Source organism: Notothenia rossii (assembly GCF_949606895.1).
Source record: "Notothenia rossii genome assembly, chromosome: 2".
Taxonomy (NCBI): Eukaryota; Metazoa; Chordata; class Actinopteri; order Perciformes; family Nototheniidae; genus Notothenia; species Notothenia rossii.
In genome coordinates, this window is record NC_136904.1 from 2,700,898 (window position 1) to 2,722,836 (window position 21,939).

The 21,939-nt window shown below is 40.5% G+C and overlaps 1 protein-coding gene and 1 long non-coding RNA gene across 2 annotated transcripts in view; one reads left to right on the forward strand and one right to left on the reverse strand.

Moving 5' to 3' along the window:
• The window catches only part of LOC307028183 (uncharacterized protein), a 319,026-nt gene that overhangs the window by 154,539 nt on the left and 142,548 nt on the right, over window positions 1-21,939 (forward strand). The gene's annotated exons all lie outside the window — the stretch shown is intronic.
• Window positions 10,498-17,825, reverse strand: LOC307028194. Its single transcript, XR_013804886.1, has 5 exons — window positions 17,532-17,825; window positions 14,173-14,238; window positions 11,855-11,961; window positions 11,516-11,612; window positions 10,498-11,058 (listed from the first exon to the last, which is right to left on the reverse strand). It is a non-coding gene; the product is annotated as an uncharacterized lncRNA (long non-coding RNA).

The following is a 21,939-nucleotide window of genomic DNA, read 5'->3' on the forward strand; positions in this document are numbered from 1 at the left end:
GGCCTAATGTAGCTTGTCTAGTCTTATGGTCATGCTTGTCTCTTGTGTAAACTATTTGATCATAAAAATACAGTGTTTTTCTTTTGCTAAATTTGACATTTTTTAGAAAAGTGATAACACGAGATTGCAGACATTTCTCAACTGGAAGCCATGATAGGTTTCTATGCATAACTCCAATCTGAGTGCGCTTCGAACAATTTGTAATTTCTGTAAATGTGCTTTTGCTGCTGATGACCGTATGACCGGACAGTGCTCAAGATGTGACAAAACCAGAGACTGAATGACTTGTTTCAAAGTGGTTGGTGTTACATACTTTGTACATTTTCTCGCCACAGCTATGCTCCTTCCCATTTTAGTTACGATAGTGTCAATTTGCTTTGTTCACCGTAAACCAGAATCAAGAACAATGCCAAGCAACTTAGTCTCGTTTACCTGTTCCACTGGCTGACCAGCCAGTGTCAGGCTTAATTGAGGATTGCTGCTTAACATATGTCTGGATCTGAACACCATTGCTTTTGTTTTTGCAATGTTGAGTACCAGTTTGTTATTGTCGACCTAGTCTGCTATGGCTTTAATCTCTATTTTAAGTAGATAGTTTAACTCACTGCATGTTGATGCTGTACTGTACATTGTGGAATCATCAGCATACATTATATGAAGGTAGATATGGTGCAAAATGCGAGAGCGTGTAAAACCTGATGTGAGCACTTGCAGAAAAGAAATGTGAGTTTGTGTGCATACATTTACACTTGTATAAAAATATCCACGTAACTGTGAACCAAATTTGAAGTCACAGAAGAAAAAAACAAGTTTTGCAGCTTGTAGAAAAAAAATGAACTTAGTGATTAAATGTTCCCTTGCAGAAAAATACATGTGTGTTAAATATATTTTCCATGACAACTGCAACTTGGTTATTACAACCTCTCAAATCAGTCATTACAACTTGACGAATCTGCTCTGTGGCAGTATTAATCGACGAATCTGCGGTCTGGACTTTTGCTACACTTCTTGCGATAAATGTGTCGCAAAAGTAATTTTCACCTGTAGATGTGGGGGGAGGGAGGGGGGTTGGAGCGAAGGGGCGGAGCTATCAGAACGACGAGGCTCGGGTGACTGGTGGAGACTGAGGGGCTAAGTGTCGCTACCAGTCCGCTGACATGGCACGTCAATCAACGGTAAGTTTTTCCCGTTACTTGCCCAGTATTACTTTGAATATTATTATTGTGATTGATGATTAAATCTGCTTTGAAGACCACCGTTTTATATCGTGCAGATTAGCGGCAAAATAACGTCAGTTAGCCAGCTAACGCTAGCTTTGTTGAGTTTATGCTAGCTAAACAAGTAGTGGTTGTAGTCTACAGCAGTAATTAATATATTATAGCCCTGAAACTGAAGGGAAGTAAATGAAACTAGAGAATGCAATTCCTGAAGAAATTGCTAGTGGGAATGCTTTATTACATTACATGTTACATGTTAGATGCTTTTACCCAAAGCGACTTACATACTCAATACTGTGGACAATCCCCACAGGAGGAGTGTCTTGCCCAGGGACACAACGACATGCTGACTGCAGTGGGGTTTGAACCTGTGACCCCCTGATCCGAACACCTACGGACAACCCACTACTCCACACGCCTCCCTTTATGCTGAAAAGCTGTCGCTAAACTGCTATGCTGAAATGTAATGTGTAAGAAGAAAGTGAAGAATTTAGATTGAAATGATACATGAACACTGGGGGCTTGAGTGTGTGATGAGAGAAGAAAAGAAAGTAAAAAGGCTTGGAAAAGCAGCAGAATATTTGAACTACAAACCTTTTTGAACTAACTTGATGAATGATCTTTCGCCATGCCAACGGCATTTGATGACATCCCATAATACGCTTAGATGCGTTGATGGCTGCATCGCTACTAAACCTGTGAAGTTTTGGGCCATTCGGAGCATTTTCAATGAGGTTATGAGAAAACCGTGTTTCATGGCGGGCATTGTGTTGCCATGGCAACGGCATGTCCCGTAGATGTCTTCACGGCTGGACTGTTAGCACACATATGAAGTTTGAGCACTTTTTGAAAATGTTCATAGGAGTTATAGCGACAACGTCTTTTATGGCGAGGGATGCGTTTCCATGGAAACGGCATATGATGAAACCCCATAATTGACGTAGAGCTGTTGAGGGCTGGACCGTTAACCATTATCTGAAGTGTGGTGCTGTTTTGACCCTTTTCATAGGTGTTACGACATCGTGTTTTATGGTGAGGGATGCGTTTCCATGGAAACGGCATATGGTGAGATGTCAGATGTGACGTAGAGCTGTTGAGGCATGGAGAGGTGATATACAGGTGAAGATTGTGGGACGACGGGACCGTGTCCATTGGAGCTACAGCAATATCGTGTTATTTGGCGAGGGATGCGCTTCCATGGCAACAGCCTATGGTGAGATCTCAGATTTGGCCTAAAGCTGTTGAGGCATGGACCGGTGATATACAAGCGAAGTTTGGGGGACGATCGGACCGTGTCCATTGGAGTTACAGCGACATTGTGTTTTATGGCGAGGGATACGTTTCCATGGAAACGGCATATGATGACACCCCATAATTGTCGTAGAGCTGTTGAGGGCAGGACTACTAACCATTATCTGAAGTCTGCTGCTCTGAGCATGTCAGTTGGAGTTATGACATCATTGTGTTCCATGACACAGGTGTTTATATTTTAGCTAACGAGGTGTCCAGAGATCAAAGGTTTCCATTGTTCTGAATGAGAGATAAACCTCTTACATGTGAACGTTTTGTTGAAGAACACTAACAGATATCTGTGAAATTTCAAAGCGTGAAGCATCTCAAGGACCTTGAGTATCTGAAGTGTGCGTTTTGTGTACTTTCGGGTCAATAATGTGGCTTTTTTGGCAGATTAACTCAAAGGTGTGCGGCTGCTGCTGTGAGGAAATATCCGAGTTTTTGTCACTTCATGCCCTTAAGAAGCATTTAGTTTAATTATTATTTTTAATTATTTTTTCATTTTTCAAGCTACGAGATGTTTTCCTACCTTTGTCATGAAAAATTATGTCTCAGGAATGTAGGGTTTGGGAATGATGGCAGTTTAAAAAAAAAATATGAAGGCAAATTTCAAGATTTCCTACACTCTAGCTGTGACATCACACACTCTAGTTAATGTTAAAATCTGAAGAAGGCCTCTGTACCAAGTTCTGAACAATGTTTAATATCTCTAAAAGTAAGAATCAGATTTAAAAGTTGTGTTCGACGAATATTGTCAGAAAGATGTTTAACATTGAAAAGTTGGAATGAGGTTTCTGAGTGAAAGTATGAAGGAACAGTTAGCAGTTGAGGTCGCATGAAGATTATTCAAGTCTGAAGAATTTCTCCATTGACTTCAATGGTTAAAAATGGGATGAATTATGGGATATATCTCAGGAATTATGAAAGTTGTGAATGAGAAAAGTAATAGCAATCGATTCCCGACCGAGCTGAACGTTTTGATGTTTGAACGGAGTTTCTGCGATGTGGAATGTGGGAGAAGAAGACCGGCAAAATAACGGGCGGAATAAAATTAAAGAATTTTGTGCGTGGAATAACAGATAGTGGGAATGCTGTGTCAGCATTCCCACTAAATGAAAGTACAGTTGAAAGCCTGTTTTCATTGGACAGATTGGGACATTTTTCAGGAAGGTTCACTAGATTAAATAACTACTGTTACCAATTACTATATTAACTTCTGTGTAGAACTAGTTGTTCCCACTAAAGAAATACAAATCTATCCAAATAATAAATCATATGTGACTAAGGACATTCAAAAAGTTATAAATAACAGGAAAATAGCTTTAAAAAACAAAGACTATGGAACCCAGACAGAGAAAGAACTGAAAGTCAACTTGAAGGAATATGGAACAAAGAGAGCTTTTGGAAAATGCTTTTAAAGCCAAAGACCCGAAAAATGTATGAGAACCCATGAGAGCCATGACAGGAAAGACCCCTTCAGCTAAACCGATTGTGACGGACAATGAATTTTGTTTTGCCAATAAACTAAACACGTTCTTTACCCGTTTCGAGTCACTTGATAATTCTGCAAAGTCCACTGAAATTCTCTAAACCATAATCCCTGCTTCCTCTGACAAGATTACCATCAGTGTCCAAGAGGTCAGAAAAACATTTCAGTACACCAACACCAAGAAAGCTGCTGGGCCAGATGGGTGCAGCTGTTTTCTGTTGAGAAACGTTGCTACTGAGCTGTTACAACCCATCTTTCAGGCTTCCATTGACACGCACAACATCCCTCTGTCATGGAAAACTACACACATAAAACCACTGCCCAAAAGAACATAAGGAATTTTAACAGTCACATGAAAACAATGACTAAATCAGCCTACTATCACCTTAAGAATGTATCTAGGATTAAAAGACTAATGTCACAGCAGGATTTGGTTTCTCAACAATGTACACTTCTTACAGTGCAGACTTCTTACAGTGCAGATGCATGTTTCTGCTTGCTCTTGCCTCTGCTTACTTTTTGATGCTGTTTTTCTATTTCTCTTTTTCTGAAAACTTCGAGCAGCGGCTCCTGGACATTAACTTATCACTGGGACAGTTATTCTTCGTAAATAGACGGAGGGTTTCAGCCATATTTCAATATTTTTACGACGACCTCAGTCTTAAAGTGGCGTGGCCTAGCAACAGCCTGTTACAGCATGCTATTTAGCTTCAGCTAGTTGGCAGCAAAATGCCTCCGTTCTCTACAGATGACTTCCAAAAACTTCTACAGAAGATGGCTGTGTTGGAAATGAAAATGCAACGGTTGGAAGTTAACATGGAAGTGAATGGACTAGGTTGGAATGACACCACTTTACCAGTGTTGCAAAAGAATGGACAAAGGCATGCTAACTCAAAGCTAGTTAGCAGCTACAAGGATTCCAATGAACAGGAGGGCAGTATACTGGGTAATAAACCAGATGATGATTCTGATGACCTGCCCTCTTCACACAGCAGGGTAAGGACCAATAGCTACTCCAAAAGTAAAAGGCTAGAGGGAAAGCTAATGACTGGGCCTGAAACTCTGATTGTGGGTGACTCTGCTCTAAGAGATGTAAATGGTCTGTTTAGGAAGAACAACACCAAAGTACTCTGTTTTCCCAAGGATATGGTCTCTGACTTGGCTGAGAAGATCTTGTATATTGGGGCTGAACATCAGACTGTAAAAAATGTGGTACTGCACATTGGAACAAATGATGTTCTGAAACAACAGCCAGAAGTGCTGAAAAAAGACTTTAAATGTCTGTTGGAAACTGTCAGCTCTCTAAATGCAGAGGTGTTCATCAGTGGCCCTCTACCGCAAGTCAGAAAAGGAGTGGAGAGATTCAGCAGGTTGTCTGCACTGAACACGTGGATTTCAACTGCCTGTACTGACCATTCTGTCCATTTTATTGACAACTTTAACTTTTTCTGGGACCGTAGACATCTTTTTAAGGCAAATGGAGTTTGCCTGAACAAGTCAGGAGTGAAATTGTTTATCTCTAACGTATTCAACTGCTCATCAATCTGTTCCCTCTGCCAAGGACAAGCAACAAGAGGAATCAAAACAAGATAAAGACACAACATACCGCGCAGAAAACCTTGAAAATCTATCACTGCACCCGCCTGAGGAATGTCTTGATTATGGGAGACAAATGGAGGAGTCTCCACCGCCCTTCACCCCCACCATCACCTCTGAAGATACTCTTCCCTCACCCCACAGCTCTCTCTACTCTCCGTTCACCCTTTCACCCTCGCCCACCCTCCTGGAGATCGCTGAACACATGAAGGAGATACAGAGGGTTGGCACCGATTCCTTCCTGGAGTTCAATAACCAAACTAAGGCGATACGCAGGGCTGGCAGCATGTCCTTTACACCCGCTCCTCAACGACGGCCATCAAAATCACAGAAGCAGAGACGCGCACCACCTCCCCCGTCTCCGTCACCGTGTCTACGTCAACCACCTCCTCCCCCTGGACGCGCACCAACACCCCCGTCACCATGCCTACCACAATCATCCGGACCAAAACATCCTCCCCCCCTTCAAGACTGCTGTCTCCGAAGCCTGATAAGAATGTGTGTGTAAAAAACGCAAACACTGATATGTGCTGGGTCCAGGCTCAAGGGCGTATGGCACTCTCAACTCTTTCCAGGACATGCCGGGGCCCTGCCTGCCAGTAGCTTTGCTAATATCTGTGTTGATAGGTAATAGATTAAGAGCGGTGAATGAGCTTAGACACAGGAAGCGCTCAAAAGTTTGTGTGAGTTTATCAAATTTAGAAGTGATTCCATGTCAGCCACAGCTTGTTACAAAAAACCTGACCTATAGTGTATTCAACAAACTTAAACTAGCTTTATTAAATGTCAGGTCTTTGGCAGGTAAAACATTTTTAATCAATGAGCACAATCTCGATTTTATGTTTTTAACGGAAACTTGGATTGAACAAAATAACAGTGCAGCTGTTCTTATCGAATCAACCCCTCCCAACTTTAGTTTTATGAGTCAGGAAAGAATGCATAAGAAAGGGGGTGGAGTTGCTATTTTGTTCAATGATTCCCTTCAATGCAGGAAGACATCTTATGGGAACTTTGCTTCTTTTGAATATGTGGCCCTTCAGCTGAAATGCTCCTCTCGAGCTCTGTTCCTAAATATCTATAGACCACCCAAATACTGTGCAAGCTTTTTTGATGACTTTACTGAACTGAATAGTGTGTATTGACTTTGACCGTCTAGTCATTGTTGGTGATTTTAACATCCATGTTGACAACCCCCAGGACAGAGGGGCTAAAGAACTGTTTTGTGTTCTTGATAACAATGGATTGACTCAGCATGTGACGGAGCCCACGCACAATAAGGGGCACACCCTGGACTTAATTATCTCACAGGGTCTGAATATCTCTAAGGTTGTGGTGGCTGATGTTGCACTCTCTGAACATTCCTTTGTTTTCTTTGAGAGCTCTATTTCTGTTAAAAAAAAAATTCAAAAAGATATTTAACTGAAAACACTGGGGAAATGTTTACTCAGAATTTTTCTTCCACACTTGCCCATGCTAACATCTCAGTAAATTAGCTAGTGGATCATTTTAATTCAAAAATTAAAAATATTATAGATGCCATTGCTCCAACTAAGGCAAAGGAAGTGTCTGGCAAGAACCAAGAGCGGACTGTTCAAGCCGTGACAACAGGATGCTATGGTCCACAGTGTCGAAGGCAGCTGTCAGGTCTAACAGCACCAGGACAGCTGGGCTACCTGAGTCGGCGGCTAGGAGCAGATCATTAAAAACTCTTAAAAGGGCTGTTTCAGTGCTGTGCATGGGTTTGAAGCCAGAATGAAACTTTTCATGGATGCCATGCATGGTTAAAAAAGACTGCAGCTGGGCGTAGACGACTTGCTCCAGGGCTTTAGATAAAAAAGGTAGCTGGGAGATGGGCCTAAAATGTGCGAGAATGGAAGGGTCAAGATTTATTGAGCTTTAAAACAAATTGATATGATTCGATATTAAATAAACTAATTATAGTAGATTAACTACATTATTCAAAAGTGTACAGTAACTTATAACACGGAAATAATAAACAGAGCGCTCCTGACAGCAAGCCAGTATCATGCAGCTCGCGGATCAGTAATGAGTGACCCGACAGTAAAACTAAACATATCTCTAACTAGTTACGGTAGTTTGAGAGGTAATTAAAATAGCTACGTGTGATATTCTAACCTGAAGTGTGTGTTCTGTCCGCTCACCGCTGCATGTGATCATGCAGAGCTGCGTGTCGACTCGTCAACAGCAGCTGATCTCTCTCTCTCCCGTCAGATTAGACTTCACTCGCGTTTATGTCCATATCGATCAGATCCAGCTAGTTCTAGCCAGCGCCATGTAGACAGAAGAGTTAAGACAACGGAAGTCCAAAAACGGTTATCGTCACGTGGTTCATGCAGACGAGGATTGTTCCCCGGAAGTTCATGGCGGGCAATGTGAATGCATTAATAACAGGAGATAGAACTACGATTTTTGGTAATTATTAGTGAATAAAGATTTTGATTTGCAATATTTATACAACAAATCGATATGTGTATGTATTTACATCAATATGTTTTAAAAAATAAAATAGAATTTGCTAATATTAATTGATAATATTAGGATTAATGTGAACAACTAGTTTACATGTTAGGCTAACAGTGCCTTGGTTAAAGAGCCTGTTGCTGTTTATAGCTTTGAATTCTTTCAAACCAATATTATCTTCTTAAACTTATATGGTAGTCAGGAGCATCACTTTCTAATGTTTATTGATATATTTAGAGGGAGGGGATCTAAAGGAATGCTTCAAAATTCAGATTAGATTAATTTCTACCATTTTCTTAAATTCATGGTAGTTTCAGTAATCCCATGGTAATTGAGGACACAAGTTATCTAAATGACTAAAGTCATCTTTATGGCTTTCAGAAAGGACAGGAGACCGACAGGTGACTATCAAAGGACTAGCAGCAGCAGCAGCAGCAGCAGCAGCCCAGCAGCAGCAGCATGATGATGTTAAATGTGTTGTTTTAGGAACATCCATTGCAAATACATGGAATTCAATAAACATTGAATAGCATATCATGCAGTTTGTCTGTGCCTTTTCCTCCGTGTTGTCCTGGTTTGCTGTGCTGCCTCCTAGTCGCCACCATGGTTTGCTGTGCTGCCTGGGGATGCTCAAATCGCTCCGAGAAAGGAGTACGAATGTACGGCTTCCCCACTGACACAGAGCGGAGGAAAAAATGTTTGGCCCAAGTCAGCAGGAGCAATTTCACGACCAACAGCAAAAAAATATGTGAGGCTATTATATACAAACACTGCATTTGCACTAATTCACAAAACGAAAACCACACCATTGGGAAAGCTTAATGTTTTGTTTAATACAAAAAAACAGGGAAAGGCTTGAAAAACAGAGAGTTGAGACTCAGGGTGCAGGGTGAGGGTCTCAATGCAGGTATTCAGGCTCCATTGAATCCCCCTCTGGTTCTTGTGCTGAAAGAGGGAGTAACAGACAGGAGAAAGGGTTATACACACACCTATATAGCACACCTATTGGATGGGAAATTGCCTTGGGGAGATAAGGTGTGGTCTTTGTTCCCAACTGAAATTATGGAACTTTATTATTTGTGAGTTTAACAAAGTATGATAAATGGCATCAGTAACAGATGTGATATGAATTTCTATAAAGTTGTCTCACATTCTTGGTCATATTTTATATACAGTATGTAATGAGTATAACATGTCCAGTAAGTATAAAGTGTTTCCTAATACTGTGTATTCAACCACTATGGAATATGTATTTGGGCAGACAAAGCTGAGTTGTTCTGCATGTGAAGTAACCTCAAGTCCCTCCGCAGGCACATTTTGATGCAGACCAGTTTGTCAAGACAAAAAAGGGCAAGACTAGGCTGAGAGCAGAGGCTATACCCACCATCTTCGTGCATCGCCCTGTGGTCAAAAAGAGAAGGGCCCCTGCATGGACACCTGCCAGCACCCAGCCAGAGGAGCGCAGACAACAAAAACAAGCAAGGTGTCCCGTCATGTACCTGGAAGTTTGGGTTGGCAAAATGGAGTAAGAGATGGACTTGAAAAACCTTGGTGGCTCTCTACTCATGTTGTTACAGTTGTCTTGGTTACAGCTCTCAAGTTTTTTTTTGCCATTTCCACATCTTTAGAAAATATGAAATAAAAAATTGAATCAACCTCTTCTCTGGAGAACAAACTTTGATTTCTCTGTCTTGTGAGTTTGCAGTCTTGCCCCTCCACCTGCCATACAGTAGGTTACTAACAAGATGACTTATATAATACAGTGATAGAATACATGTTTAGTATGCTTACGTATATAAAACAGTAGTATTAAACTTACCTTGTGTTTTCACTCTCACTTAAGTCCCTCTCCCTTTGCCATCAATCCAAAATCAGCTGAGCTGCAACATTATACAGACAGGTAATAATCAACATAATCACAAGGACACAATATGGCTCTGCTAAAAACACTCACTCTTACACGCACCAAACTTTATATTTATCTAATATTTAACTCCCTCCACCCCCGCATACAATCCCGTTTAGAAGCCCTTCTTCTCTAATTCAACAAAGTTGGACGAAATGACATTAAGAGAACGGAATTTACAATTAAAAGGCTGTTCAACGTGTGTTGCTAACTTGATCCGTTATCCTAGCTTTATCTGTTATCTGTAAACGTTCCCTAAACCTACTAATTTAGGGATAATCCACTGACATCCTTTAATACACATGTTCATTTGAATCAGATGTACTGATAATATCCGCAATATAAATCTTTAAACTTCTTCTTACCTTTAAAAGTCCGTCACGAACGGTCTATTATGCTGCAACTCTACAGCTCTGCTAGCTTTGGCGCTAACTTCCGGGGAACGATTGAGAGGCTCCACGATCCGCCATTGCTGTAAAAAAGTGGTCCATTGTGACGTAACTCTCAGTCTATATGGCGCTGGTTCTAGATAATGATAGGACTATCTGCTTATTAAAAGACAACTAAACAATAAGCGTCGCTATGCAACCGGGTGAGGCCGCAAAGTATAGCGCTTTGCATATGTTTACATGGCCGCCGAGAAATAAGCAAGATACAGGATCTGTTTAATCGCCATGTGGGTTCTCTTTTATTTAGCACAGTCGACATAACAATACCATGCATTCTAAATAGAATATAACATAATATTTTTAAATGTAAAATAAAGTGTCAGTCAGTCAGTCTCAAAACAATGGCAATATATATATATAATAACAATTAAAAAAAAACTATCCCAGGTGTAGGGATAGGCTCTGCAGCAGATACACCGAAGTGCAAAGTTAAGTCATCCTGGCGCACCATCACCATGAGCAGCTGTTCCTCCGCTTCCTGGGCCTTGCGTGAATGCACCAGCTGTTCCTCGCGAATCTCCTTGCTGACCATGGCACGCCGGTCCTCCTTCTCCTTGCTGGCCTCAGCACGCCGGTCCTCCATTGCCACGATGGTGTCAATTAAGTTATCAGCCCGAGCCTACTTTCCTATGAGGAGAAATATACAAGATCAGATTAATCGCCATGTAGTTTTATAACATACTAGGAATTAGTTTACTAGTAGGTTGTCAACGGAGACAACATTTGACAGGGTGCAGACAGGGACAGTGTACAAAATGCAGGTGTAAAGTAGAAGATAAGATCGCATCAAATAGCTGACTCTCAAAGTGCCCTTATTTATTGTTTTGTATTTTTGAAGAGTGCTTAATGTATGCTTGAATATTGTTTTATTTTGTCAAAAAATGATAAGTTTTCTTACTGGAAGTCGTTTGACCTCTAGCCCGGATGTTTGTGAGAGAGTGAAAAGGGCGCTAAAAGTATAAACGATGTATTTTCACGGTGTTTCATAATTGTACCAAGAAGGAAATAAACGTGATTAGTGGATATCAGTTCGATGCGTGACGTTCTTTCAAGACAAGAGTAGTTGCAGTGTGTTTGTACGTACTTTTGCGTTTAAATGGTGGAAAGGGAGACGAGCAAGTGCTGCTGCTGTGGAGGGGAAAGCTCACTTGTTTCCAATCCAGAGAGTTGTTCCGCCTCGCCTGAAACACACGATTAGGGCCATGAGTTAGTGAAGTAAATTACAGAAACATTACACACTTATTCACAAGTCAAAACGTTTTCATAGCGGCCGAGAATGATGTTATTAGCCATGCTAGGCTGAACTGGCAGTGTTAGCCAGTTCAGCCTAGCACGGCTAGCTCGATCTACTGAGCAAATAAAAGTACATCTGAGACAAGTATTGTGCAGATTAAAACATTGCAGTGCATGTAGTTTATTTTACCTTCGTCGTCGTCGTACAATTCACAGGCCACTGAATCCGCCGTTTCAGCAGCCTCCCACACCAGCGTGCCCGAATCGATGGTCGATGCTGTGCCGGAGAATGAGGGTCTGTGGCCGAGCAGAGCATCCGATCGATCATACCATTTACCATCCACTCTTGTTGTTGTGGTCTTTTATTTTTTTGTAGTCCTGCTTTAGTTTCTTTATTTTGTCCCGGCATGAGTTTGCGCTGTGGAAGATTCCCATGTCGGCTAACTTTACCGAACAACGCTCGTACATTTTGCAGTTGGAAACTGCCTTCAGTAGAAGCTGCTGGGTCCCGTTCTCCGAGTAAATCGGCAGAAGCACCGACACATCCTCATCACTCCACCGCTCCGATGATTTTCTTATTTTTGCCATAATAACTGCTTTCAAAAAAGTACTCTCTCCGTTGGTGCGCTGGGCTAATAATGCGAGCAAATAAAATGGCGGCTTCACAAAACCTTTTGGGAGTTTTACGGGGCGTGGTTTACATTCCGCCCAGCCAATCAGACACAGGAACCTTTTTCTCCCACGGAAGTACCTGTTCTCGAGCAAGGACGGAAAAGGGGGTAAAAAAGGTTCTGATGAACTCATTTTAGTTCCGGCTCTTTTTGGTGTGAACGCGACATTTCGGAACTATGTCGGAACTAAAGTGGGAAAAGTACTGCGGTGTGAACACGACTAATGCTACCTGGTACTAGGGTTGCCAGAAACTGACCATGATCAAAATCGATTATTCGGCAGCCCTGGCAAATAATAATCGATTATTCGACCGACCCCCCCCCAGACAAAAGGAATTCCGTTGTTTTCTTTACTGGAACATGTTTAACAGTAAAAAATAAATAAACGACAAATAAACCAACATCAACATGATGCAGCTCCTTGAACTCTTTTTACCTGCCGCTTTGTTCATCTTTAGTCGCACGTGTGAGGGGGAGGGGGGGTTGGGGCGGGGTCGGTGTGTAGCGTGCTGCAGCAGCAGTCTGCTCTGCACGCAGGCTTCCTCCAAGTTTACAGTAAAACAAACTGGTGGTGTGACCAATGGCCATTTACAATTATTAATACTATTACTATTATTAGTCTATATTTTGGTTGAAACTAAGCCAGAAAAAAAAAAAAAACATAAATAATAATTAAAAAATATATAAATAAAATCGATTTTTTTAAATAATATTTGATTATGGAGACTGTAACGAATATTCGAATAATCACTGGCATCCCTACCTGGTACAAGGGTTTGTCAACAGCTTTAAAATCAAAACTGCTCCACCTGTTAATAATCTGCTCAAAGATTGTTGGTCCACCCTGTCAGAGACTTTATGACTCAGCAGACCATAATAACCTGAGAGGCTGTCCAACAGCATCACCTGGGACCCAAAGCATGCTCTGAACCAGAGGTTGCGCTTAACTTTTTCACTGCCCGTCATTTTGACGCACAGGATCGTAACCTTTCCGTCAAAATGCAGTATTACCTGTACTTTCTTTTATATCCATAAAGAAAAAGTAAATCTGTTTACAGTTGTTTCATTATGGATGTTGAGAGGTATCCATATATCTCTTCATTTTGCTCTCAAAGTGCACCAGATTGATGCATCTAACTTCAATATTTAAAAAAAGAATCTTCCCGGGGGAGCATGCCCCCGGACCGCACTAGGGTGTCAGGTCCACTCCCCACTTATAAAAATAGCACTTTACCACTTCACCCCCTCTAATCTCAGATGCACCCTGAGTCATTTTGTTTAAGCACAGTGAGCCTTTCTAAAATATACAGTAAAGAGACAAACCCACCAGCATTATAGGATATACTATGACTTTGAGCCAATACTTGTTTCTGGGCTGTATAAATAAATTGAATTGAAACAGTTGCTGATTTAGAGTACTGACACCTTTTTGATTCCAATGCAAGCACTGATGGAGATTCAATAAAGTCAGACTGAAGCATCCTTTGTGCTCCAGTCAGTCCTCTCAGTAAATACAGAGCTGGATCCAGATCAAATGCACGCTGAAGGCTCTTTGAGCAGGTTGTCTCTCACTGATCCTGCTGTTATGTTAAATGTTTGTTGTTCATGTAATGTGTCTTGATATTTGTTTATGTTGATGTTGCACATGGAGCTGCTTTGATGCAAGTCACATTTCAGACTTGATCTGACCAATAAAGTGTTATCGTGTCGTATACAGCAACGTTCTAACCTATATCTAACCATAGTGTACATTAATATTGTATTTTCTAAACAGGTTGTGATCTTTCATTTGGGGATAACAGTGTTAGGAATATATTGTGATGAAGTGCACACTGACCTGAGCTCCAGGGGTCTTTTTGTTCTCCTCCATGCTGCTCTCAGTGCTCCTTCTCCGGCTGTGTCTCTGAAACAATCAACACAACTACAGCTGACACAAAACAAGCAACTCAATACAACCAACAGACACAACAAAACAAATCTACAGCTACTTCATAGGTTCATAGCAGAGGTGAGGAGTAACTAAGTACATTTACTCAAGAACTGTACTTAAGTACCATTTAGAGGTACTTTTACAGCCGCTGGCTTCCTGGTGCCATTAACTCTGTTCTGTGTGTATGCAAATGAGCTGCGAGGTTCCCTAGATGTCATTGGCTGTCCCGCCCGCGTTTCCGAAGAGTGGATTGAATCGACGTCCTCCAATCCCTGCACACCTTCCGGGGAGGAGTACAAAGGCCGCGGACTGACATCATTCGGGAGGGTCTGCTGCAGAGTCCTGCATCGGGTAGGGTACCCGCGAAAAAGGTGATTCGCGGGTGGTATTTTTTCAAACTCTTTTTTCCGGGTTCGGTTCTGGGTAAACAAAGGTGATGCGGGTCGGGCCGCGGGTGTTGCATAATAAATATATTAATATAATAATAATTTAGTTGAATGTTTAAATCCTCAGACCTCTCCTCCGCGGGACCGCGCATAATCATAACCTCTGCAGCGCATCAATCTGCTGCTGAGCGCGCCACATTTGAAATGGCTGAGGTGAAGCTCTCTAGCGGAGAATATAGCAAGAGCGAAATCCAACGTCTGGGAGGCTTTTGGTGTCATCCTAGATGCAGAGAATAACCAACATGCCACGCTTTTTTAGACAAATATGCAACTGCGCGTGTTAATAATTGCACATTTTCACTGCTTATATATATGCGGGTTCGGGTCGGGTTGCGGATCCTGTGCCGACGGGTCGGGTTGCGGAACTAATTTGCAATATGTGTGGGTAGCGGGTCGGCTTCGGTATTGCACGTCGCGGGAGCGGGTCTTGAAAATCAGACACGTGCAGTACTCTGGTCTGCTATGCTAATCAGACGCTTCATATTTCTGGTCTCCCTGTGATAATTCCGTCAACGGAGGTTGATTTGTACATTTTGTTGTTAGAGTGTCCCTTGTTAGCTTAGCATTGTGTTAGTTTTTTTCCTATTAGTATAGCGTTTTGTTGATTGTTTGCTCCATGTTACAGCTGTGTTTCTTAAGCAGCCTTCTTTTGTTATTTTGTCCCCTTCTTATAGAGAGGCTTGATTTATTACTTTCTGTTTAGCGCATATATTTTATTGTACTTATCAAGGCTCTTTTGTTGAGCTTAATTTAGCTTTGTACTCTTTTGGGTTTTGTTTGTGCCAGGCTGCCTGCCTCATTATTTTCTACCTATATTATATATGTATAAAATAAACGCTTGTAATATACCGAATTCCATACTGGGGTGTGTTATTTCCTTCTACCCTAGAGAGGACGTAACAGGTACTTTTACTTTACTTGAGTATTTCCATGTAATGCTACTTTGTACATTTAGAACACAGTGTTTCCCCTATATACAAACCGACCCTTTTTCCTTTTTGATTGTTTGGTATGTGGATTTGTAGTATTTGTGTTACTGGCATAGGCGCCTAGGGCGCCAGATCTGGGGGGCGCTGCACTGGTAGCTCTGTGAGGGAAAAAACCTTTTTGATCGTTGGCGCTCATCCAAATGTTCGGCCTTGATGTAACAACATTCATAATTAAGTAAATGTAACACCCTTTTCACCCCGGTTACACGTTTAATTTGCCCTGTACGGTGGGCGCTGTAAGTGATGAAAGTGGGGGATGTTGGCTTGTCAGGCGCCCGCAGCTCACAGCCAAACTGCGAGCGTGGTAGCGAGAGAGCGAGCAAGGGAGAGGGCGCACCAGTACCGGCGCTGTTGTTATTAGAATCTGGTGCTAGCTGCGCTAACGGATATAAGAAGTAGATGTTTCTACAACCAGGGTAGAGGAGAGCTCTCCTGTCAGACTGAGAGGCTCAGTGAGGTAAAGGACTCTGAGTATTTAGATAGCTAATTTTAGTCTAAGTTATCTCAGTGGGTCTCAAACGTTTTGACCACAAATTTAAACACATATTTACCCTTAGTTACTTTACAGATGGATTAATGATGGTAAATCAAGTGTTAAATCAGACTTTTAGTTCCACCTGGAGTAAATTCACAAGCTAACCTGCAGCACACACACACACACACACACACTAGGGCTGTCCCGAATACCATTTTTCGGGCTCCGGATATTCGGTAGTAATCAGCAGCGAATATTCGGTGTGGAGCGATTTGTATTTGTTTTTTTTAAAGATTTCAAAAAAGAATTTTTTCAAAAAAACTTTTGGGGAAAAAAGGTTTCATAACACGCTCCGAATCCGAGACACCTGACAACACGCTGTTAAGCAGAAGCGCAGAAAGAGCATACCATTACGATTTATATTTATTTATTGTCTCAGTACTCGCAAACATTAAAACTAAATGTGTCCTCTGTAGGGTAACTGTAGGGTCTGATGTATTGTTGAGGATGTTGATGGCTGGGATGCACACAAGTTATTATTAGGCTGAGCTACTCAACTTTATGCCATTGCCTTAGCCCCAGATGTTCCCACATTACTCCTATTATTTTCACTATTCGGATAAAATTAAAAATTAAAAAATATAAAAAAACAATTTGGTTGCTTGCTTGCAACTATTTTCCAAGCAAAGTAAGAGCACGTTTTTATCATGTGTAGCGTTACTGTTTAAACGGCGGGTAAAGCAGCTTCATCATGGCAACTTGACAACAGCTAAGCTAGGCTACTACTTACAGCATCCAGGTGACTTTTCAGAGTTGTTGTGCCACCGTGGTAGGCCAGTTTCTTATTGCATATTTGGCACATATTCTTCTTACCGTCGTCCAATTTAAAATGGCGCCACACAGCTGAAGTCTGTGTGGGACCATGTGGGTGAAACGAGGTGAAGCGAGGTGAAGCGTGCCGTTTGCGTTCGTGAGTGAACGCGATGTCAGGAGCACAGGCTGAGATTGTATATATTCCCGCATTTTAACAGTGCAATTCAAAAGTATAAATATCGTATAAGAATATGGCAATTCGCCTTTATTAATAGCATACATTTAGAAAAAAAAAATTATTTTTTTGAAAAAAAATAAAAAAACGAATATCCGAATAATCAAATTGAAACCCGAATAGTTGGCCAACGAACGAATATTCGACACACACACACACACACACACACACACACACACACACACACACACACACACACACACACACACACACACACACACACACACACACACACACACACACACACACACACACACACACACACACACACACACACACACACACACACACACACACACACACGTTACCTCTCTCTCCTCCTCGTCCTGGTTCTTCAGTCTTTCTTCTCCTTGATAAAACACTGCCGTTAAACAAACGAATCTAATCTCCCTTATAAAAAGCTACGAACAAAGAACGGGAGGCAACAAAAACACGGTTTAACGAATAAAAGCACGGATAAAGGATAAACTAACTCTTTGTATGTGTTTTAAAGTCTCTTGAACACATTACATTCGGTATAAATTCTGCATTTTTTTTGCGGTCTGTTAGCAACGTGGAGCTTCTAAGGACCGGAAGCTAGAAACGGACCAGCGCAATGCATCATGGGACTTTAGTTTTTCTTTTAACCATCAGTTCACTGCCCCCTGTGGTGAAAAAATAGAAAACACTATCGCTATTAAAATAAATAATAATTACAATATTAATAATAATAATAATAGATATATAAAGATGAGACGGGACACATGGGTTTTAAAAGTTGTGGGAAATGTTTGTGTTTGTAATAATACTTTTTATTTTTAATTATACAGCAGTATATGTTTTGATTTATAGTGATTGATCATTGAAGTGTTCTCAAAGTTGGTAAAGGTGCACCTAGTTTGAAAGACTTTGTATACTGCAGGGTAGCTTGTGAATTTACTCCAGGTGGAACTAAAGTCTGATTTAACACTTGATTATATTTCACATCATTCATCCACATCTGTAAAGTAACTAAAGGTAATAAATATATGTAGTGGAGTAAGAGTACACCATTCACCTCAGAAATCAAACTGTCAAGATAACAAATGCTTTCCTCTGTATGGACTAGGGACATCACAAGGTCCACTATGTCTTTCAAGATCATCAGCATCTGCCACACTGGCTCATGTTCCGGTACTTTTAAACCTATTATCAGAGGAAGCAAACGCAGCAAACACCAGTTTTCATGGGCATTGCCTCCCACTGATCTTCGTTTGGTAAAGTTACCAGGGACAAGATGAGGGCGATTTGTTTTATCGCTCCACTTAAATGGGAACTGTCGAATGGAGTTCCATGAGAGAAAAATATTTGTTCTTGATCAAGATTTCAAATGGCAATGCCAACTCCACTGGAACAATGCCCTCAAGAAGATCATGTAAAACATCTGTTGGGTAACCAGATGTTACATGGAAATGGTCAAGTGTTTCAGATTTTTTCACACCATTGCAATGAGTGTGATTCAGACTAGACAAAGCTGTCTGAACATGCAGCTCATGTTGCTCTTTAGTTCTTTGTTGGAAAAAGCCAGATCTTACTTCTTTAGACTGAAATTCGGACCGCTCCCCGAGACAAAACCGACAGACATGAGAAGACATAAAGCTTTCGACAAAGTCCCAAGAGGATTACATACCTCAAAGTCATCAATGTACAGAATGATACTAATTCTGTTCTCCTCAGCAGAGAAAAAAAATATTTTTCTGATAGTGAGATCCATCATGAAAGGACAGATATTGTGAAGTACTTTCAGAGTTTCTTTCAGTACCTAGCTCCTTTTCTTGGATATTCTTATTGTTTAATAATTGCATAAAGGACTGCAATATAGGTACATACTGGAATGTTTTACCCTCTCTCTTATCCAGTATGTACTCTTTTAGCTCAACAACGTAAAAATGTTTCTTCATAAATTCTCTTCTCTTGTACAAAGTAGTAAAAGGTCAATCTGTTCCCAAAACTGAATTTATAGGGTGTGACTAACAGAGATTTTTCACCAAATCTGAGATTACAGCTTCATCCAAATCACAGTTATGGCTTTTTAAAGTGGACTCAATCACATCTCTTAAAGCTGGACCAGATGCAGAGCAGGATATGAACTGTAGCTCATCTACAATTGTGTCAATACACTTCTTTGGAACATTGAAAGTGCTCTTTAGTTTTAGTAAGAGGTGGCCAAACTTCTCCTTTATAACCTGAGATAAATCCTCTGCTTCCTCAACAAAACGCTCAGGGCCATCATCCTCATCCTCCGTAAACAGAGACTCATCCTGAGCAACAGTGGGATCAGGGTATCTTTTCAAGACCTCAGTTTTAAAGTGTTCAGGGCCATGTTGAGAATGTTTCCTGTGTCTATGAGTAACAAAGGTTGAACATATGTTTGTACTGAAGCTGCAATCTTTGAATACACACGCAACTACTTCAAACCTCCTCAAATGCCTACCAAGATGTTCAAGATATATCCTCCCTGAATGAAAACTAGAATTGCATAGTAGAAAATTAAATGAAAGACCTAGTGTTACTGACTCTGTGTGCTGTATGGACAAATGGGCAAGAAGGGCATTACATGTTTTAAACGAACAAGGGCAATCCGTATAAAGACAAAGAGACTGAGTTGCAGCGTCCACCATTTACATGTTTTAGCCTGTAGTGCTTTAACAATCCTGTCCTTTTGTTAGATTCAAAGCTACATGTTTTGCACACCCATCTAGTGGAATCAGAAAAAAACACAAATGAATTCAATCTTTAAACCTCTTGAAACTAAACCATGTTACAAAAACATTTATATGTCAACTTAAACTTCTAACAGTACTGAGTTGATCAACTTACTCTGCATTAGCTGTCGAAGACGAAATTGCTGAATGACTCAATTTCCCTTGGTAAGCTGTGAAATATATAGAAAGTACATTAGAAATTAATTATGTAAATTACAGAACTTACTGTCTTGCAATTTATTGCTTAAATATGAACACAACAATATACATTCAGAGCCATTTTTATCACGTAAAATGTTATTTAAAAAATAATTCTATCACACATGTATACATACAACTTGTGTGCATTCAAGGCTAATCAATACGTAAAGTAAAAATAACGTAACAATACTTTTATCCAAAATAAAACCCTTCAATACAATGACAGACCTCCGGTTCTTCATAACTGCTTTATCCATAGCTTCTTAACCTCCTTGTGTTTTTCAAATGTTAGTAAATGTATCACTACATTTTAATAGAAAGGATACATTACTAAACTGGACCCTTTATCACAACTGTGAACATCAGGCTCATAGCCATTTACAAAAGTAGTTTGTCAAAGGACACATTACAAAAAAGCTGGAACATTATCTGTGTTAATTTAGTCTGGAAATATGTCCTTACACACAGTCTTAAGTTGAAATAATACACTGTCAACACCACTTTGCTGCTTAGAGTTGACTTGACATGCTGGCACATATGCATTTCTAATAATTTCGTTTGTTAATTTCAGTGTTTCCCATACATTGATTTATTTGTGCGGTGCGGTGCCCCCACAATTAGAATCAAATTCTGTTGGAAACACTGAATTATAACCACGAAATGGTCAGATACAGCCAGGTGAAGTGGTCTGTGGCTACAGAGTATTTTTTACTATCATTTTTTTGGGGTTGTACCAAAAGATACGTGATTAAATATCATGCAAAACATTATACATTTAAGACGATTTAACTGTCAGTAGCACTGGTCCATCTATTTTATTCATAGATTATTTTCTGACAATTTGTAACTCATTCTAGACATTCACTGTCATCATGGTTTACAGCTTACCAGACTCCACTCAGACAGCAGCATTTATACCTCTGAGCTCTGCCACACCATCTCCCTTCCTCCGCCACCCAATGCACACTAAACGCTACTTAAAGGCTGTGCCAATCTGCTATTTTTCTACAGTATTTACATTTAGCTTTGGTTTGTATGGTGTTGGCTGAAGACTAAGTGTGACCACATAACTTATCGATGTGACTGAAAATTGGTCGTTAACAGATTAAGAATGTTGGTTTTGACGACTTTTCAAATGTACCTTGCCCTCCACAATATACAATTATTAGTAAAGTTACCTCCATGGTCAGGTGTCTTGTCTTGCTGTTGTAATTTGATGCTGTTGTACAGTGAGAGGGCACTGTAATTTCAACAGGCTGCTGGAGGCAACACCAACCATCAAATGAAATGTTGCCTAAGAACAAAACTGAAAAGGGAAGGGAACAGATAAGCATGATTAGCTAACATGATGAAAGCACATCTAGTCAGCCCTATATCATTAAAGTCACTGTTACTATAGAAGACATTGCAATTAATATAAAGTAAAAAAGGATGAATATATATGAGACACATAAATAGTATTGTTATCAGTGGCGGCTGGTCAATAAAGGGCGCCAACCTTTTCCTCCCTAGTGGAAAGTGTCTTGTTTTTCAAATACTTTTTTCATATTTTTAAAATGAAATGTCACTAATCATCAGAATGTAACTTTAATGTACAATAATGTATTTTCAACAGTAGGAATACTTTCTCTGAGTATAGCGTTATTTTTATCTCTTGTCCTGGGTGACAGATTCACAGCTCCGTGGGAATTATTATGTGCAATTTGTTTCTAAAAGGCTTTCACATTACTATAATTATAGTTTTATTTAAATGTAGGCTACATTTTACACCAAAACGGAACACAAAAGCAGG